Source organism: Coenobita brevimanus, chromosome 3, assembly GCF_032717465.1.
Source record: "Coenobita brevimanus isolate Jiangsu-jjx chromosome 3, ASM3271746v2, whole genome shotgun sequence".
Lineage (NCBI taxonomy): Eukaryota > Metazoa > Arthropoda > Malacostraca > Decapoda > Coenobitidae > Coenobita > Coenobita brevimanus.
In genome coordinates this window covers 7,394,492-7,415,925 of record NC_136956.1, presented here as the reverse complement: position 1 = coordinate 7,415,925, position 21,434 = coordinate 7,394,492, and positions in this window count along the sequence as shown.

The following is a 21,434-nucleotide window of genomic DNA, read 5'->3' as shown; positions in this document are numbered from 1 at the left end:
CTCTGCAGCAGTACTGTCCAAGAGTCTTTTGGCCACGAGAGACAACTGCCACCTTTTCAAACATATGGAAGTACTTAGTGACGTCTTGCTCATTAACCCCTATTCGCCAGCTGATGTGTATGCACGACAGGATTCAGGGCGTGGAGGGCCGCTGGTTGACTTGATATACCATACTCACCTTCCCGCCACTGTTTAAGCGCAGGCCCATTTTCTGTGATACCTACGGGGTAGGTAGGACCCCCAGGTACTCTGCGGTTGCGCGGTTCAGTTTGTACTCGGCAGTGGTAGCAAGAGAGCCGTGTCATCTTTCTTGACATCGTCCGATTCTGTCCCACCGCATTAAGGGCCGATTTTTTTTTTTTTTTTTTTATGTGTCCGACTCTGGGCATAGGCTTCACAGCCTGCTATCAAGGCCCAGCAGTCCTCCTACATACCATACACCTCTACATGTCACCACTTCGGCGCTAACACCCACCGTCCATATTGAATACATGCTAGGGCTGTCTCATACAGGACTGGTGTATTGGTATTAGCGGGGGTATTTTTACGACATGTCGGTGGGTCTTCTGGTAGATCAGTAAAGCCTGATTTAATGAAATTCAAATCCTTAAACTGTTCCCTGCCTCAGCCGGGATTCGAACCTGGGTCCGTTAGGACTGCAGGCCACCTCTCTACCGATTGAGCCACCGCCTCCCCACATCAATCCCCACAAAAGTTCAGCACTTATTGCCAGGCAAAGGGCTTAGTGATAGTGTCATAGGACGTGTCCTTGACGATACTGTCTCCTCTCGTATACTCAGCACGAGTACATCCTCTGAGGAGAAAAAAAAACTTCCACGTGGAGAATGAGATCTCTCACCCTCCAACCCCTACTCGCTCTCCAACGCCAGAGAGGGCTCTCTGACTTCTCCAGGAGGAAGGGACTGTCTACGAGGGTGATGATTTCGGCGATGAGGAGGTGCAAGATGACCCAGGACATCGGGAAAGTGACGTGGACCTGGCGGTCATTTGCGGGGAAAAAAACGCCGCAGAGCCGTTTCCCCCACACTCTCGCCGCCTGCTTGCGCTCCCCCACACCTCAGCTTACCACTTCAAGGGGAGAATCTCCACAACCAGGCCCTTTGGGAGTGTATGAGTACTGAGCAGGTGTGTGGGGAAGTGTAAATAGTGTAGAGCAGTGCAGAAGTTTGTGTATTTTCATAAATGAGTGAAATGTGTGATATTGTAAGTGAATTATAGAAAGTGCTAAGATATAAGTCTTTTATAAGTTCTACAAGTGCATATAAGTGATTTATAGTAAGTGCAATACAGGAGTTGATACTGTTTATTGGATATTGGTTAGAAAATTATTGGATATACCTTAAGTTTGCCTACCTAGTACCTGAAAGAAAACCACTTGTGAGCGGGCCACAGTGAACAATACCTGCTTCGCTATACCTAAATTATTTCAGTACTCAGGGGGATTGAGCCAAATATGAGCATCAGTGTATCTGTGATGTGAAGTACTATCACGATCCAAAGTTTCTTTACTCCCCTGAGTGGAGGAAGGTCGAAGCCAAGGTTGAAGAAATGACGGGCCACCGAACACAGGCCAGTTCATGATGGAGGGGTTCACTAACCTGAAGCTTTCACCCGGATGAAACACACGAGCCTATTTACGAATCACGGTATCATGAACCATTATTAGTCTTGTATACTGGCAGTGTCCGATCATCTGGTCTTGCTACAACCTTGGCTTCGACCTTCCTCCACTCAGGGGGGTAAAGAAACTTTGGATCGTGATAGTACAAATAATGTTAGTTGTGTGAAACATTTATATGATTTTCAATAAAACCCTGATTAGTACAAAGCAGTCTGATTTACAGTACAAATAATTACCTCATACTCTACGATAATGCGTGAAGGAGCAACAGCATTTACTTGTCAAAGTGCAATTACCCGTAATCATGATGTAAAGTGCAGTTCTAAGTGTCTTAGTAAAGGAGAAATATGATTATTTACTGAAGAAGTGAGTACAGAAAAATGATTGATATTTCTTTTCCCACACACCTACGGGGCTTAGTGGCATGGTGGTGTGGGCAGTAAATCCATGGGTGAGCCACATGAACCGGGTGATGACTCATTTTCACAGTAATGAGTAAGGAGGAGTCGAAAAAACGAGTGGAATATTCAGCATTCCAAGGACGCTCAGGCAGTGTTACAATCACCACTCCAATCAGTGCTGCCAACGCTTGCCGGCTGGGCCAATGCCACTGCCAGTGGCCCACGCTCAGAGCCGCACGGCAAAACGTGAAAAATCACTCGTCTTCAACTCATCCTTACTCATCGACTGGACCACCTAGAGACCTCGGGATACCTTCATTGGAAAGAGGAAGAGTTGATGAGTTCTATGAACGTTCATTGAATTCTCTAGCTATTATAGTTTGGCAGATATAAGGATTTGAACTAAGGGTATGTTTTCCAAAATCTCGGAAATCGCCCATAGGGAGGAGTGTGCTGAGGCCAGGAACCCCCCGGTGGCTAAGGGCTAAAGGGAGGTACTAGCTTAAAGTTCCTAGCAACATCAAAAGCTTCCCTGGCAGATGAACTACTAGCTCTAGGTAAACTATCAGGGTACATCAGTCTGAATTCGTGCTCCATTTCCTTTTGTCTAATTTGACCTTGTAATTCTATTTCCCTCATTTTAGCATTCTGTTCTTGTTCTTTCATTTTTGCTTGCATTTCTAGTTCCCTCAGATTAATTCTGGCCATGAGTATCATGAGCAGAAACATAACTAGGGCCAGGTATCTCCGATGCCAAAGGCTCAGGGTCAACAACTTGTGCAATATCAGATGACTCAGAACTAACTATGGAGGACTCACTTTGCTCAAACATGGTGTCCAGTATTAAATTAAGTAACTCAGTGTTAGTGACTGAGGCAGGAAATCTCAACTGTAAGGCCTGGGCAGTCAATATGAGCTCGTGTTTTGTGAGTGTTTTCACTTTGGGGTTGGCTCAGAATCCAAAAATGCTTTCATATCACTATCACTCATTAGGGCCATGATTACTGATTATAGTTAAGTAGGTAGGAGTAAGCACTGCATATGTGACCAAGTTTGCCAATATTATATCACAGAGGTATCCTGGTGAGGTCCCCAAATTGTTATGGAGGTGTATATTATGGTGCACTCTTAACCCTTAATTAATCACCAAAAAGGGCAAGGTAAAGCTCACAAGAAAACTAGCTTAACTTTACTGTACACTATAACATACACACACCAAAGAAGAAACTAGGATTTGCTTTACAAAAGAGCAATTCATATAGGCCTCAGAATACAAATATAAAACAAGTTATTTCTTACCTAACCAGAATACACTCAGTGCAGGCTAAGTAATCACAAAGCTCGAGGAAACTTGGAGACTTCAATAATATAATCTAAATGTAAATCACACACTAGTGTAAGTGGAGGAGTGAACCAAAAATGGGAAACGGTGCACAAACCGTTTGTTTTGTCACGTATTGAGCAATGCGTGAAAATACAAGGAAAAGTGCAACACAATGTGACAAATGTGTAACGTGACTGTAAGTGACAAAATGAGTGAAAATGTGTACAAACGACAAAATGTGAACAAATGTGTACAAATGTGAACAAATGTGTCTCTCTCACATTGTTTTCGAGCTTAGCAGACTTACTCCGCCTTTCTCGGCTAAATAACCACTAGGCTGTCTTAAAAATAATCTCTGTCCATACACAAACAGTGGAGGCACCTGCTACCAATGGGGCCTTATACATATTACACAAAACCAATGGCGTGCCGTCAAGAAAGGCAAGAAAGCATTATTCAGACTTCTATTGGCAAATACTCATTTTGCTCCTCTCACACTATAAGTTACACCCCCTATGGTCAAGGAAATAAGGGTTTTCTGTGCAGTTTGTCAGAAAAACAACTAGTGTGTTATCAGCCCAGAAGACAAAGTTGACCACTGGGTAAACACAGTTGTGGTCTAGGATTATCCTTTACAGGCAGCAAAACTGATAAGAAATTCATTTATCAATCTTAATGGCTCACCTGTCTCCTTTCATTATCACCTTATCTTCTATTTCACCATTCACTACTGGGGTAACTACACCATTGACAAATATATATAAATATATATATATATATATATATATGTGTGTGTCGCGAATCAAATTCGCGACATTTTCCTTTTGTGAGAAACCACGAGCTATTAGTGGAAAACTCACTGTGTATCGTTCAGTTAACCGTTTCTCTCTCCATTTCGGTGGTATACTTTTCAAAACATTCGTCACTGTTTCAAAAGTGACCGATCTAATGCACGTCATTAAGTGCTCTACTGAGCGATATTATTGTTTCTTTATTGTTCGCCCCTGCTTGCCTCAACCATTGGCCACGCCTTTCCGCTGGCCTGTCCATTACCCATACATCATATTTGAATTCAGTCAAGTGTCTGTCATGACGGAGTGAGGTTCTGTGCTCCAGCAGTGAGAGAGTGAGAGGTCAGCTAGCACCCAGACTCCACTAGACTACAGTTCTCCAGGCTCCCACCCTTCCTTGGTGATACACTACATTCATTGACCAGTATTTCCTTTTCGTATTTTCCTAGGTTTAAGAGTTTAGTTAAGTGTGCTGTTTCCTCACATGCTGGCCGGCTGCGCCGCATGTTTTATTTTTTTTTTAGGCGTAAGAATTTAGCTATTGAGTGAGTGAGTGAGTGCGATCTCTTTATTTGAATTCATTTGAAATGTAACGTTAAATTTATTTCTTTGTAATCAATAAATTTAACAGTTCTTTTTCTTGAGCTTAATGTAATGTAAACTCGTGTTTCATTTCTCCACAATTAAGCTTATTTCCCTTATAGCTCCTAGCTTGCATAAACGTTTTGCTATTCATAACTGGTACTTAGGCCAGTCTTGCTGTATTAAGCTTAAAATCCGTTGTGCCTTCTATGAGTTACGCATCAGCAAGAACATGATATTATTAATAGTATTAGTTATTTATTGTCAGGGGTGAAGTAACTTTCTCCAGAGGCTAACAGCACTAACAAACAGCAATTTCATTGTGAGGAATTAGTCTCTGCTGTGTACTGTTGAGAAAGTTTATAAACTCTCGTTCTTAGAAAATCGGCGAAGCAAGCCGGTATAAAGTAATCATTGCTCGATTTAGCAAGACAATTCATTGTCCCTGCTCTTCAATATTATTGAACATTATCATTGAATATTTCCATCTATTTTAAAAAACCCGTGACAATATATATATATATATATATCATTACCATCAGCCATTGCAAATCCTCTACTGACCAAAAGCTTCCCCTAACCTTTGCCATGAATTCCTTGACTGAGGCAATGTCTATCATGTTTTCCCTGCAAACTCTATCTCATCTCTCCACCTGCTGCCTGGCCCTTTTTGCTACGCTTAGACTCTCTTGGAGTCCAGTCAGTAAGCCTCTTGTTCCATTGGTTATCCCTTACTCTTTCTACCTGACCTGCCCACCTGCATTTCTGTTCCTTTATCATTCATTCATTCATTGCCAGACGCCATGTATCCCAAACGGGGTGGCCAAGGCTTAGAGTTAATTGTTTTACAGGGAGGGGCACTACTCCTCCACCAACCCCACTTGACACGTAGGGAGAACGGTATGCCAACAGCATCTGGTGTTCCCAGGCGGTCACCCATCCAAGTACTAACCAGACCCAACTGTTCCTTTATAATTTCACAAATGTCTTTGACTTTAGTCTGCTCTCTCACCCAGGTTGATGTTTTCCTGTCTCTTAAAGATACTTCCAACATTGACCGTTTCATTGTCTTTTGAGTTTGGATTAGTTGATTTTTCATTGTTTTTTTTTTTTCAGAGTCCAGGTCTCACAAACGTACATCATAACTAGAATTATACATTTGTGATATACTTTTCATTTCATACATATTGGCAAGTGACTTTTCATGATGTCTCTTTGATGAAAGCTTGCCATCCAAGTGTATTGCATCTTTTTATTTCGTTATCATGGTCTTTTGTTAACTTTAGTATTTGCCCAAGGAAACTGTACTCCTCGACTTCTTCAAAATATTATTATCTTATTCTCATGGCGGTCTTTGGAGTATTTGGATTAAACTTTAATTTTGCTCTGGTTCATCTTTAGTCCTGCTTTGAGACATATCTGTACAGGTCATTTAAAATTTCTTGAAATGTCTCTCCAATTTCAGAGATTAGGACAATGTCATCTGCAAATCTTAAATGGTTTAACTTTTCCCCATCTAAGTTTATTCCTTTATTTTCCCAGTCTAACTTTCTGAAAATATTTTCTAGGCATGCTGTTAATTGTATCTCCCTGATGCACTGCTTTCTCAATCTTCATTTTCTCCGAGTTTTCATGTACTTAAAATCTAACAGTTCCCTCTTTCTATGGGTATGTTTTTGAACAGTTTTACAATGTTCCTATTTACTCCCTGTTCTCGCAATGAATTTATAATTGTTGTGTGCTCCACTGAGTCCAAAAGCCCTTTCATAATCAACAAAACCTAAGGAATGTGGTTTATTATACCGTGTAGATTTCTCAGGTAGAAGATTCATTCGAATATCCACTTTGGAATCTTTTCTGTTCACCAGGTTGGTTTTCTTTCAAATTAGTTGTTATTCTGTTTGTAAGGATTTTAATGATGAGTTTGGAAATAGCTGATAATAGGCTAATGGGTCGATAGTTACTAAGATCATTTGAGTCACCCTTTTTGTAAAGTTATATAACTGTTGCATTACATCATGTTTTGGAATTTTCTTTTTTATATACTAAATAAGTGGGAAAGCCTACTTTGTACTTCTATGCATCCAACAGTAAATCTGCATCTATTCCATCTTCTCCTGGGGCCTACCTCCTTTTCATATTTTTAAGAGAAATGTTTACTTCATTTGGTGTTACCTCAGATATTTCACTTGTGTCAACTGAAAAATTAGCTATTAGTACTATTGTCTTTGATGCATACATGTCTTTGTAAAATTCAACTCTCGTCACGATCCTATCTCTGCATTTAATGACTTAACCATTTTTGTCTTTTAGTGATATAATTTGTTGCTTTCCTAGTGCCATTATACTTTGGACCTGTTTCAGACTTTTTCCTTTTTTTGACGGTTTATTAGATCTGATCCATGTTTCTATTTGTTTTTCTTCTCTCTGTCTCATGATGATAAGCTTATTTAACCCCTTAACTGCGGGGCGTCACTTTTGTGATGCTCGGGAGCAAGGGATCATACCGCGGGGCATCACTTTTGTGATTCTGTGTTATTTTCAATTTGCCCGGGCTTTCATGTGGTGCCTTGTATCGTCTATCAGTACTGCCAGTGTCCAGCTATACTCAGTTCTGCTAATGTCATCTGTACTCCCATCCACTGTTGACAATTTAGCCATTTTTCTCCTGTCCTTGACTCCCTTCTTTACCTCCCCTCCATTACCCTCTCCTCCTGCCTGACCAGCTGCACTGCGCTACACAAATCCTGGACGGATTTTTCCACTCATTTCATCCATTTAAATGTGCCCTATGCCCTATTCTTATACAAAATAATATATAAAAGAAGGAGAAAAGGTAATTGATACTGCCATACATCTGGAATGGGCTAATTATCACCTGGCAACACCTCACATGCACTCGTTCGCTAATTTTCCCTGTTTGTTTCCCCTTGAAATATGTCGTATGACCTGTTCTCACAATAAAAATATACATAAGAAAGGAAGGGGGAAGCCTAAGTGATATTTACATTCACCTGGAACTACTTAATTTATCATGTATTGTATAGATTTCCTGCCAATTATTTCATAACGTATAAATTAGCAGCTGTCTCCACGCTGTCATTGTCAACCCTTCACTGCCCCTAGGCCACAGCAGTCAGTTTACTGTCGTCTTTCGAGGTGAAGCCATGTCGGATTCGTGCCTGTCCAATTCCGCCACTTTTTAGCTTCATGCAAAGGGCCCTGTGACCTCGACCCATACTAAACCTCATGTGGGAAGGGGTAAAGGGCTAAGTGACTCTGCTGTGGAGCGTGAAGTGGCTAATTCATCAACGATAATCATGGACAGTGACTACGATCTTTCTGGTGACTCTAAAACAGTGCAAGTGGAAATGTAAATAATGTGTAAATAATGTGTAAACAGCAAGTGAAAGCAGTGAATGTAAATATAACTGAACAGTGGAAAATAGTTTTATAAGTTACTGCAAGTGACAGTGCATAACATAGTGTAAATAAAATAAAAACGTAAATAATGTAAATATAATAGAGAATGTAGAGATGTAAATAAGTAGTAATATACGAATACGAGTATAAATACTAGGAGTAATGAAAGTCAAAGTGAAAGCTTCGCTATAGCATGTATAAATACTGGGAGTAATGAAAGTGAAAGTGACAGCTTCACTCTCTACGCTAGTTTACAGAACGAGAAAGTGAATGCCTGGAGTGAAAATAACCTACTAGTACTGAAAGAAACTTACAGATAAATATTGTATATATAAATAAGTGTAATAAAGTATTAGGAATATAAAGTGTGAGTGTGTTTATAAATAATAAATGACAGCTCCGCCTCAGAATACCATCGGGGAACGAGAACGGGAGGAAAGCTCGTATGTGCTTGTAATTTACATTGCTTTCATAGTGTTTTTTTTTTTTTAATATGGATTCCAAACTACTTGAAATTCATAAAGTAGTGTTTGTAGTTATAATATCAGGCAGTGGTAACCATATTACGTGGTATCGGGAAGTGTAAAGTGGAAATTTACTCAAATTCAGACGTCTACACAAGTCCTACGGTAGATGATGAAGGCTCAACAAACATCCCAGGAGAAAGCTGAAGATATGTGCCATATGCTTATATAACTATAATATTCTAGGACTAATAACTGATTTTTGGCAAATATTTTTAAAAAGTCAGTCGGAGCGTGAATATCCCTGTGGGGCACGCACAGCACACTCCCAACATCCCCGAGGTTAAGGGGTTAATTCCGCTCATTCTATTTCTTCTTTCTTTGCTTTTATTTTCATTTGCCTTCTTTTCATGAGTTTGAGTGTCTTTTTCGATTACTTCCTGGTTTTGGTTGTATTAGCTTTCCCTACTAGCTCTGCTTATTGTCTTAAAACTTTTGTTAGTCTATCACTAAACTCATCGGTGTCAGACTTAGCATTCTTTAGAGCTTCAAATTTATTCGTTATTTCTAACTGAAAGGCTGATATGTTTTTGCTTACTTTTATTTGACAAATATATATATATATATATATATATATATATATATATATATATATATATATAATAAGCTTCTTTCTTTCACTTCTGAAATTGAATCTGGCTGTGCAACACACCATTATATGGTCACTTTCTACATATACTCTTTTGATAACTGCAACATTTATGACTGTGTTATTCTTATCTGTTATAGTGATGTTGATTTCTTTCTTTGTTTCTCCATTTGGACTTCTCCAGGCCCATTTTCTCCCTATTTTTTTGTGAAAGATTCTTTTCATTTTTCTCATGTACATTTCAGCAAAATTTACCACCATTTCTCCTCTTACATTCCTTTCTCCCACTCCAAATTTTCCCATACATGCTTCTCCATTTTTTTACTTCCCAACTTTTGCATTGAAATCTTCCTTGAGTTTAGTATGTGTGGTCTTTTCTTCTTCCATAATTTGGGAGAGGTCATCATAGATTGTTTCTATTTCTTCATTTGAACTGAGAAGATGGTACATATAATTATGTTACTTTCAGCGTATTTTTTTGCATAGTCCAGTTACAATCCATGCTGCTCTGTCAGATACAATGCTGAATGTGACAATGTTGTCTGCAAGATTTCTGTAAATTAAAAATCTTACAACACTAACTCTTCCAATTTGCCTTTCTCTTTAGTAGAATAGGTGGTTGCTGTCTTGGAGCTGAATGGCTTTCTCTTCTTTTCTGTGGATCTCACTCAAGCCTACAATGTCCAAAATAATGTTTTCTAATTCTGTCATTAAGTTATCAAGTTTGTAATCTTTTGTGAGGCTTCTTACATTGTATGTAAAGATCTTCATGGATTACAGTTTCTTTAATATTCTGGTCTCTAATTTGCCAAGACAGTGCCTACCCACTATTGGTTGCACGCTACAAGTAAACACAGGAGGCAGTGCACTAGGAACTTTAGTAGATGATGATCCAAAAGGAATGCCCGTCAAATACTTTGCAATAGAATTCATGTTTGGTTGGGAGGATTGTGGCAAATAATCTCACCTTCCTACCACACAGTTTCTGGTGAGATGTAAGTTTTTTTTTGCCATCATATTCAGTATAGTGGAGCCCTATATACCTATGATGGTCCCATGGTCTGCACCACCTAAGACAGTACCTCATATTGTATATCAACAAGGCCTTCCCCTATCCACCACCTGATGACACGTATTTATCTATATCTATCTATCTATCTGTCTATCTATCTTCTTATCTATCTATCTATCTATCTGTCTATATATATATATATATATATATATATATATATATATATCAAGATGGGGTAAATGCCCTACTCACCCTCTGACTCCACCCATGGAGGTCCCTTTATGCAACCCTCCAGGCAGCGACTCTTTCCCCTCTAAGTATCTCCCTACAGGAGTGATTGACCTGCTCCAGCCATGAGTAATTTGACCTTCCCTTTGGCCTCCTCCAGTCTGGGTTAACTCGTTCAGAAACACCCTGCGAGCAGGATCAGCCTCAGGAAAGCGGACCATGTGCCCATATAGCTAGACTTGGCATTGACGTATTATGTGGGTAACAGGCCTCGATTCAGTGTCACAGAGTAGTTGCTCGTTTCACAGGTTGAACCAGCGATATTCCATGATCCTATGAAGACACTTAGTACCATAGGGGTTATTTTTTGCTTCAATTGCTGTTTAGTGTCCGTGTCTCACAGCCATAAAGTTCTTGGACGTGAATCCGGATTGCTGGTAAATTTGTACAAGTGGACAATACACCCCCCAGGTAGTGCAATATATTTTTCTGGCAGTTTTTGATGCGATTCGAATGTTTCTGACCTTTATTATTGTCGGAAATGCCCCTCACCGAACACAATAAAACTAACCAAACCAAACCCAACATACCTAACCTATCTTAGGGGAGAAATAATCAATTTCCGAATGGGGTAATGGGGGTTATTTGTGATCCTTAGGGACTATACTATACGATAATGGTGCCAAAATTCCAAAACTGCATATTGTCCACTTGTAAAACAATACCGGATTGCTCAGGCCTCTGAAACTTTTACAAATGGTCCTGGATATGCATCAGGAGAATGTGAACAAGAATTTTGCAAGGCTACCTGAGCACTGAAATACCATGGTAGTTATACAGTCTTGCTGATTTCTGTTTCCTTTCCAGATTGGGGTGACCAAACCCTTTGTTCAGTCAGGAGGAATGATACCAGTCTGCCAAACTGCTTCTATGACTGCATGTAATCCCTTGATCAGGGTTTCACCACCAGCTTTGATCAATTCTGCTGGGATGTCATGAACACCAGCTGCACTACCACTTTTCAACCTAGCCACTGCCATTTTATTTCATCTAGAGAAGGCCTGGCTTCGGAAATTGGTTGAACAACAGCCAATGGTTGTACACCAAGCTGACAGAAGCTCTCCACTGGGAGGTTCAGCCATGTACAGCTGCTCAAAGTACTCAGCCCAACGAGTCAACACTCAATTGCCCTGACACGAGCTGTCCATCTGCTGTCCGAACGGAGTTAACCTGAGAGGTGTGTCTGGATCAAAGCTTCTTCAGGGCTTGGTAATTGGGTCAAAGGTCATTTGCATGAAAACGGCCTTCCACCTCCACTGCAATTTCCCTGACATACCTCTCCTTCTCCCTTCTCAGTGAAACTTATGCCCATCGAGACAGAAGTATGTACAATTCCCGATCACCAGGCAGTCTGGCAGCACAAGTCTCCTCAGATGTGGTCAGCGTCCCCTGTGAAATGAATCCCCTCCATGATCTCAGGTGGTCTGCAGTACACTCATCAGCTGCTGCCAGGGTAGCACACTTTAAGGTATCACATCATTCAACAGGATCCTCAACAGTACTTAGCACTGCAGACCAATTTGAGACTGCCAATGCATACTCATATGCACACTCCTCATCCCTGACTTTCTCAAGACGAAACCTTTTTTGGTGGCATCTTGAAAATCTCTCCAGCCTTAGAGTAGCAAAACAATTCTGTGATCAGTAGCAAAGAACTCTGCACTCCTGATAACCCTGCAGTTCTGAAGGATACTAGTACTAATAAGAATGTGATCAATCTCCTTTGCAACCCCTCTGATACTGGGATACCAAGTCCAGCAGTGAAGATTTGGCTGCTGGAACCAGGATCTAGCAATTCTTAACTTATGGGATTTTACGAAATCCAGAAGGTAAGAACTACTGGAATTCCAAGTTCCAGAACCATGGGGACCTACACAATTCCTGAGGCCCTCCCTGCCAGTGCCAGTAACAGCATTGCCGTCACCCAAGACCAGGAGTGTATCTCGTGAGGGACGCTGTTGGAGCATACACTGCAATAACAGAGATGAAACCCAAAGAGTGATTTAGTCTTACGAGCATTATACGATCATCAACAGGAGTAGCCCTGTTGACACAAGAGACAAAGTGAGCAGCAATTGCTACAGTGACAACCCTACGATGAGCACCATCATCACAGCCAGACCAGCAGTATGTGTATAATCATCGCTACTGATTTCACCATGCCCAGGTCGCCTTACTTCAGACAGCACAGCTATGCTGACCCCGATTGCCCGAACTCACGTGACAACAAAGGCAGTCGATCATCCTTTGAATGGCTTAGAACATTCCAAGTCCCCTCCTGCAATGTCCTCCAAAAGTTAAACCAGCAAACCAGCACTTGGAGCCTTGGACTCGCATGTCCTCTGCACCACCATGACGAAAATCAAAAGCAAGGCCTGGGCTGGGCTAGGGGGTCCCCCTCCCATCATTCAGTTGCTGGGGTCCTGTAGTCTTTACCCAGCAGCCATCATGATGGGTGTCAGCATGACAGATTCCAAAAGCCCTGCCAGGCCAGCACCCAAGGGAGGACCCCCCCAGCAAAACCAGATCAGGCTTAGGCAACACGCACTGACCCCTAATCCTCTTCCGTCTCATATTTTGTGTGTGTGTGTGTGTGTGTGTGTGTGTGTGTGTGTGTGTGTGTGTGTGTGTGTTTTTCGGGGAAGGGATGCAAATGCCACCGTACTCTCCCAAGTAAGGAGAGGGCTCGCCACTAACCTATGGACAGGGACTTGGAATCCCTGACTGTGGCTATCCAGGTTTTACCTCAGAGTTTTTCGTCTCCTAGGCTGATTACCAACCAAGGCTAATGAGCTCTAGCTACCCTACTAATGGCCACTGGCATAAATTGCTCATCCACCCTTTGACAGGTCTTGTTTTTCAACCTGCGGGGTGTCTAGTCCTCCTCCTCACTGGCCTAATCCAGTGGGGGTGCCGGTTTAGTTGCTGACAATATGACCAGTCGCCTACGATATTATATAACTGGAAGGATGAGTGAGGTGACAATGGGAAACAGAATACAGCAAAGGAAAATGTAGATGTTTAAGTAGCTTGTTCATCCTTAAAAAAAAAATCCTTAGTTTTAAAAGGTGTACTCATTATAAGAAATATTATTCCATGAATCTTAGTGTAAAAAAATGTTTGTGTAAAAGTTATGTCAAGAGCAATGTTGCTTAGGAAACACGAAGGGTTTTGGTTAAGGACAGACAACTTCATGTTATTTTCTTAATCATGAAAATAAACCAAGGAAATATTTATATTATGAACCTATCAGTATGAAAGTTCCATCAGAAGAAATTTCATGAATGGCCTCTCCCAGTCCTAGCAGATTTTCAATTTTTTGGGGGGAGGAAGGGCTAAAACCTCTGCCTCTTATGAGAAACATCGAAAATTCAGAGAGAAATTTCTCACCTGAGCTTAGAAATGCTGGTACAGATGACCCTACCCTCACCTGGTACTGCATTCTATCAAGCCTGGCTCCAGAGAAGATGTTCTGTATGGGAGAGGTAGCTGTTCCAAATCATTCAGAATAGATAGATATTTATTAATTTGGTACAAATTTATATGTACAGCAGTACAAGAGTATCTTGGTTTTCACACAGTAATATAGGTGATATAAGCATTGTTTTACTCACCAAACACATCAACATACCACACCTTTTTGGGGGACGTTACCTGCTCATCACTTCTGATCGTTTCTTCCTCTAACGCCACATAAATTTTGACCTTCACATTGTTATCGATTGGGGAATCACGTCTTGAATTTCGTACCGTGGCGTGACATGTCTTTACTGGCCATTTCACTGGTAACAGGTGAGTTGTCAAGACAATGGCGTGGGGGGGGAGGTCACGTGGGGTATGGCATTGTCCCTGCCGGGCCTTGGGTAGAGGAATGTGCCCCGCATATACGTACCAAAAATAACCTGCGAAGTTTGAAAAATGTGCAAATGACGGACCTCAAAATTGCAGTGCATTTATAAACGTCAACAGGAGTCACAGTGACAAAACATTAGGGTGCATATGTATGTCAACGGGACGTGGCGGGTTAAAACGCTACTAAGACAGAACAGTCGTCAGCACAGAAGATGATATAATTTATGACATCAAAACTGGTTTGAGGTTTTTCCTTGGCTAAGGAAAATAGTTGGGGTAAGATTCAATAATACCACTGTAATTCATACCTGCAGATGTATCTGTCCTATTATTTCCCTTCTTTTTCTCACTCTCCTATATTCTCTGTCTGTCTCTGTCTGTCTCTCTGTCTGTATGTCAATCTGTCTGTCTGTCTGTCTGTCTGTCTCTCTCTCTCTCTCTCTCTCTCTCTCTCTCTCTCTCTCCCCATTCAAATGCAAGTAGGGGCGATTAAGTTTCTGGGAGAAAATGGATCAGGAAGGAAAGAAGGAAGGAAACGAGATACTGAGAGGAGAGAGAGAGAGAGAGAGAGAGACAGACAGACAGACAGAGAGAATAATACTCACACACACACACACACACACACACACACAGCTAATGTTTAGGAACATCGTATGTGCAAGTGTGTCTGTGTATGCAAATGAGGAGAGTATATGGTGGTGCAAGATATGCGGGACACAAGCACAGGAGCCAAAGGTTAGCACAAGGACCCACGTACCCAAATGTCAAGCTCGTCGCACCATGAAAGTGAATGTCTTTTCGTTTGACTGCCGCTATGTTATGTACCCTATAACAGAGATTTTTCCCCTAAACTGGCTAAATATTCTGACTTTGGCCCGAACTGAAGAAAAAAAAATGATGAACAACCAACATCTTGGCACTGTCAAAATCAACATTACCTCCATGGAAATTAAAGAGGAATCACCTAGAGGGCTCCAAAGAGGTCCAGCAGAAGCAACTTTTTATCGGTAATATATATCAGTAACTTGAAGATATGAAAATGGCACCCCTGATGGTCAGAATTAGAACTAAAGTCATAAGTTGAGTCAAAATAGTGGAGCTTGGGGATTTAATATGGTAGTTTTTATTTTTCTCCTTCCAAAACATCAGTATTACATTGGGTTGGGTAGGTGAGCTTATGGATGAGGTGGGCAGGTAAATGAGGTGGGTGGGCAGGGTAGGCGAGATGTGTAGGCAGGGTTGGGTGGGAGGGCGGTTGTGGTGTGGCAGGTTGGGGTAGCGTGGGTGGATGAGTGAGTGGGAAGGATTGGTGGGTGGGTGAGTGTGAGTCAGTGGGTGGGATTGGCAGGAGTGTGGGTGGATGGGTGAGTGGGTGGGAAGGGCGAAGTTGGTGGTTGGTGGGCAGGGTGGGTGGGCGTGCCATGGGAAAATAGGTTCACTAGGAATAGATGAGAGGGTAGGTGAACAGTGTAGGTAGGTGATCGGGTAGCTGGGTGAATGGTGGATGGGAAGAGTGGGTTGGTGAATGGCTTGGCAGGATGAGTGGGTGAGTAGTGGGAAAATAGGCTTATGGGGAAGGGATGCATGGGTTGGTGAATGGGTGGACAGGGTTGCTGTGCAGGGTTGGATGTATGTGGAGCAGCGTGGTTGCGTGAGTGGGTGGTAAGGATGGATGGGCGTTTGGGCAAAGTTGATGCGTGGATGGGTGGGTAGTGGGAAAACAGGTCTACAGGGAATACGCGGATGGATGGGTGGGTGGGTGAATGTGGGTGGTTGAGCATTGTGGGTGGATGGGTGAGTGTGGGTGGTTGAGCATTGTGGGTGGGTGGGTGAGTGTGGGTGGTTGAGCATTGTGGGTGGGTGGGTGAGTGTGGGTGGTTGAGCATTGTGGGTGGGTGGGTGAGTGTGGGTGGTTGAGCACTATGGGTGAGTAGTGTGGAAATAAGTCCCATGGAGAACAGCTCCATGCAGTGAGTTGGTCCATGACAGGAACAGGACCATGGGGAATAAAATTAACATATCCGCAGCGAAATGAGTCCAAGGTAGGAACATAGGTTAACCAGGTAAAAGGAAATCCTGGAGGTCGTTTTCCATAGGGGGACGACCCTCAAAGGTACCAGGAAGTGATGGTATACACAGTCATTTATCTATTTATCTATCTATCCCATGAGATACATAGTCAGTCACAGCCCTAACAAATCAATGCAGAGCGGGTGAAATATTATGCATGATTATGAGAGAGAAATATGTGTACCTCTCATGACCGTCAGCAGAGGGAGAGAGGTAAATGCTTGAGAGGAAAAGGAGAGAAATAAACAGTGATTAATAAGAGAGAGAGAGAGACAGAGACAGAGACAGAGAGAGAGAGACAGACAGACAGAGACAGAGACAGACAGACAGACAGACAGACAAACAGAGAGAGAGAGAGAGAGAGAGAGAGGGAGAGAACCAATAAAATACGAGCAATACAAACCATGTATAAGCGACAACTATAGTGACAAATATAGACCTTTAGTTTTCATACCCAAAATAGGAGTAGGGAGACCTAAGTAATCTGTAAAATAACAGTTAACCCCAAATATTAAAAAATATATATGAGACCAGATTAAGTTTGTCACTCAGTTCGAGACACCTAATGCAGTCGTAGTGGTGATGGCAAATGTAGACTCATTTGAAAGTGAGCCTTGTGGACTGCAAACTATTGTCCTCCTGCTGTCCTACACCCTCCTTTCGGGGATGGGGAGTTGAGTGGCATCTGTATAGGTTCCACTGCCCGGGGATATCGGTGCCACCACGTGAAGGCGTCCCTCCTCAGTACGAAACACATAACATACTAAAGTAATAACGCTATAACAAAGGACTACTCTGATAAACTAAAATAACAACTCACGACTGCAAGCTTCATGTCAGTCCGGTAGTCTGGTCTCCTGGTTTCACATCCAGCTTGTCGTTCAGCGCTCCTGGGTAGAAAACAAAGATATTGTATTAAAATGGTTTCACTGTGGCAAGATGATGTATGAGAAGGAGCCGTACTGATCATGAGGAAGAACTGACAAAATCAAAGTTTAAAACACTGTTCTAAACGGATGACGTATGTTTAGAGAAGCACATGATAATCATAGGGCCCTTTTTTTCTTTCTTTCTTTTTTTTTTTTGCTTATCGACCATTGGGGCCGGAGCCCCTGGTCATTATGGCAAAAATATATATATGTATATACATTGACATATATACATATCTATCTGTCTATCTATCTATTGCCGGACGCCTCAATCCCGTTTGGGGTGGCCACAAACAAATCGCCTCCAAGTCGCCCTGTCCCCCGCCATTTCACTGCCCTGCTCCCAACTCACCCCCCCTCTCTCATATACCTCTCCATCCCATCCCTCCATCTCATCCTCGGCCTCCCCCTCCCTCTTCCACCCCTCCACCTCACTCACATACACTCTCTTCGTCAGTCTTTCACCCTCCATCCTCTCCACATGGCCAAACCACCTCAGTGTGTTCCTCATAACGCTTCCTATCACATCCACATCCACATCACAAAGCTGCTTTATATCCTCATTCGTCAGCCTGTCTCTCCATGTGACTCCACAGGCTCCTCTTAAATAACTCATTTCCACGGCTCTCACTCTTGACTTGTGTCCTTCCAACAACGTCCAAGCTTCACTTCCATACGTTAGAGTTGGTATCACAATACTGTCATATAGTAGCATTTTCACTCCATACTCACTTCCCTGTTTCTTATCACTGCTTTTAAAGAACCAGCAACCTTTCTTCCCTACTGTACCCTTTCAAGCACTTCACCTTCCAAACCACCATCCTTACTCATCACACTAGCCACTTACTTAAACGTACTCACATTTTCCAATTCCTCACCATCCAACCTCTCTGTACATTCACTGACTTCACCTCTCTCAAAGACCATCACTTTACTCTTCCCTACATTCACCTTTAGATTCCGTTTTTTACACACTCTCCCAAACTCATCCACCATGCCTTGCAGCTCTCCTTCGTCTTCACTCAACAACACAGTATCATCTGCAAACAACAGTACAGGGAGTTTCCAAACACTATCCTCTCTCACCAGGGCCACTCCAACATCCACTACCCTACCTTGTCCCTCTTTTATTACCCCATCCATGTACAGATTGAACAACCATGGAGACATAACACATCCCTGTTTCAACCCAACTTTCAAAGAGAAAAATTCACTTAGTTCACCATCCACACGCACTGCAGCCTTCGCACCATCGTACATACACTTCACAGCATTCAACAACTTCCCATCTACTCCATATATTCTTAACACTTTCCACAATCCTTGTCTATCCACCCTGTCATATGCTTTCTCCAAATCCATGAAAGCTGCAAACAACTTCTTTCCCTTCTCTAGAAACTTTTCCACTAAAGATCTAAGAATGAATATCTGATCTACACAACCTCTTCCCTTCCTAAAGCCTCCCTGTTCTTCTCCAACTATTTCTCTTTTCTTTCTCTAACTCTGTCAATAAGTATCCTACCATACACTTTTCCTATTGTACTAAGAAGACAAATGCCCCTGTGATTACCACACACTTCTTTTTCCCCTTTTCCTTTGTACAAGGGAATAATTATACCTGACTTCCAATCCTCCGGGACTCTACCTTCCTCCCAGGCCAATCTGCACATCTTCCACATCCATTCTACTACTATCTATCCCCCATGCTTCATCATTTTCCACACACTCCATCAATTCCTGGGGCTTTCCCCTTTTTTAACTTTCTTCATTGCTTCCACAACTTCTATCCTACTGATTTCTTCTTGTCTTCTCACCTCCCTCCTTCTCCCAGCCATTCCCCAGCCACTTATATTCGCATTACTTCCATCCTCTATGTTCAACAATTCCTTAAAATGTTCTCTCCATCTGCTAACTTTTTCTCCCTTCTCCACTAGTAATCTACCATTTGTATCTTTCACTCCCCTACTAACTTCACTTCCACCCTGTCTTACTCTTTTCACCTCTTTCCAGAATATTTTCTTAGTCCCTCCACTTTACACTCAAATTCCTTCCAAATTCCTCATCCACTCTCTTCTTACTCTCTCTTACTAATCTTTTCACCTCTCTCCTTCTTTCTACATATAACTCTCTCTTCCGCCTCTCAACTTCTTCCACGCCCCTATTTCTCATCCATTCATTGTATGCTTTCTTCTTCTGTGCCACAGCCTGTCTCACCTCTTCAGTCCACCACGCTGTTCCTTGCACCCCCCCTCTGTCTTCTCTTCGTTCCACACACCACATCACATGCTGCACATATTTCTTCTGTAAATATCCTACACACACCTTACACGTCTCCCATCTGATCCAATTCATATTTGCCCAATTGTTCCTCCACTTCTCTCTTATACTCTGCCTTTTTCTCATCCTCTTGTAACCTTTCCACTCTCCTTGCAACTACTCCTTCCTCTCGTCTTTCCCTTCTTCTATTCCTCCATCTTACTTGCATTCTAATTCTGGCCACCACCAAGTAGTGGTCAGAAAGTCCACTCCCCCAACCTCTATAAACTCTTGCATCCATTACACATCTTCGCATCCTTTCATCCACACACACATAATCAATCATTGCCTTCCTTTCATTCAGTTCACCACCCACCCTTCTCATCACTCGCCATGTATACCTGTGGATCATTTTATGCCTGAAGAGGGTATTGGCTATCACCAACCCCCTCCCAGCACAAATGTCCACTAACGCACTCCCATTCTCATCTATCTCAGCAGGCACACCCCACTCACTAACTATTCCATCCACCTTCACATTCCCAACTTTACCATTCATATCATCGATCAAAAACACTCTCTCATTCCTTCCAAACTTTTCCATGCACACTTCTACATTTGTCCAGAACTCTTCTCTCACATTTCTAGCACGATCTTGCGTTGATGCATACACACATACAATCGCCCACATTTGTATTCCAACTTTCAACTTTACCCACACAATCCTTGACCCAACTGATCCATACTGTCTTATGCTCCTCTTCCATCTTTTACTCACAACTATACATACTCCTTCCTTTGCCCTCTCATTCTCACCTACTCTTGCACATATACCCCATCCATACTCCCATTCTCTCACACTTTGTCCTCTCCATTTTGTTTCAGTTATTCCACATACATCCACTTTCGCACCCTCAAGCACCTGGACAATCTCTCTCTCTTTCACCTCATCATTCGCTCCCTTTACAATCCACGTTCCGATAACCATGTCCTTTGTCTGGTCCTTGGTCGTCATCGTTTGGTCAGTCCTTGTCCGAGGTTTACTGTTTGTTTATTTAGTTAGTTGTTTTCCGGGGAGGGGCACTAACCCTCCGCCAACCCTTTTAGTCGCCTTTTACGACAAGCAGGGATACTGGGGGAGTATTCTTGAGAAACCCCCCTACCCCCATATATATATATATATATATATATATATATATATATATATATATATATATATATATATATATATATATATATATATATATATATATATATATATAAAATAATTTTTATTTTATTATTTTTTTGTATTTTTATTTCTATTATTTTTAAATTTTATTTTTATTTTTTTATATTTTTAATCTTATATTACTTATAAACAAAAATACCTATTCTAAAGACCCTAAAACTAATCACCTAACAGACAAATCGCTAACCTATACTAAATCCTAAGAAATAAATAACTAGACCTACACTAATGGTAAAAATGCCTCGATCAAGAGGCATTTTTACCATTAGTGTTGGTCTAGTTATTTGTCTCTTAGGATTTAGTATAGGTTAGCAATGTGTCATTTAGGTGATTAGGGCCCTTCATTTATAACAGTGCCTTATATTTTGGTATTCTGCACATTTGAACAGTGTACAAAACCTAATGAATCAACTACAAGTACTTTGACAACAGACAGGAAAACAAAATCGCGTTCAAGCAATGGAAGCTGCAAGAAAAAAAAAAGAAAAAGAAAAATGAAATAGCGGATAGGGCCTGACTA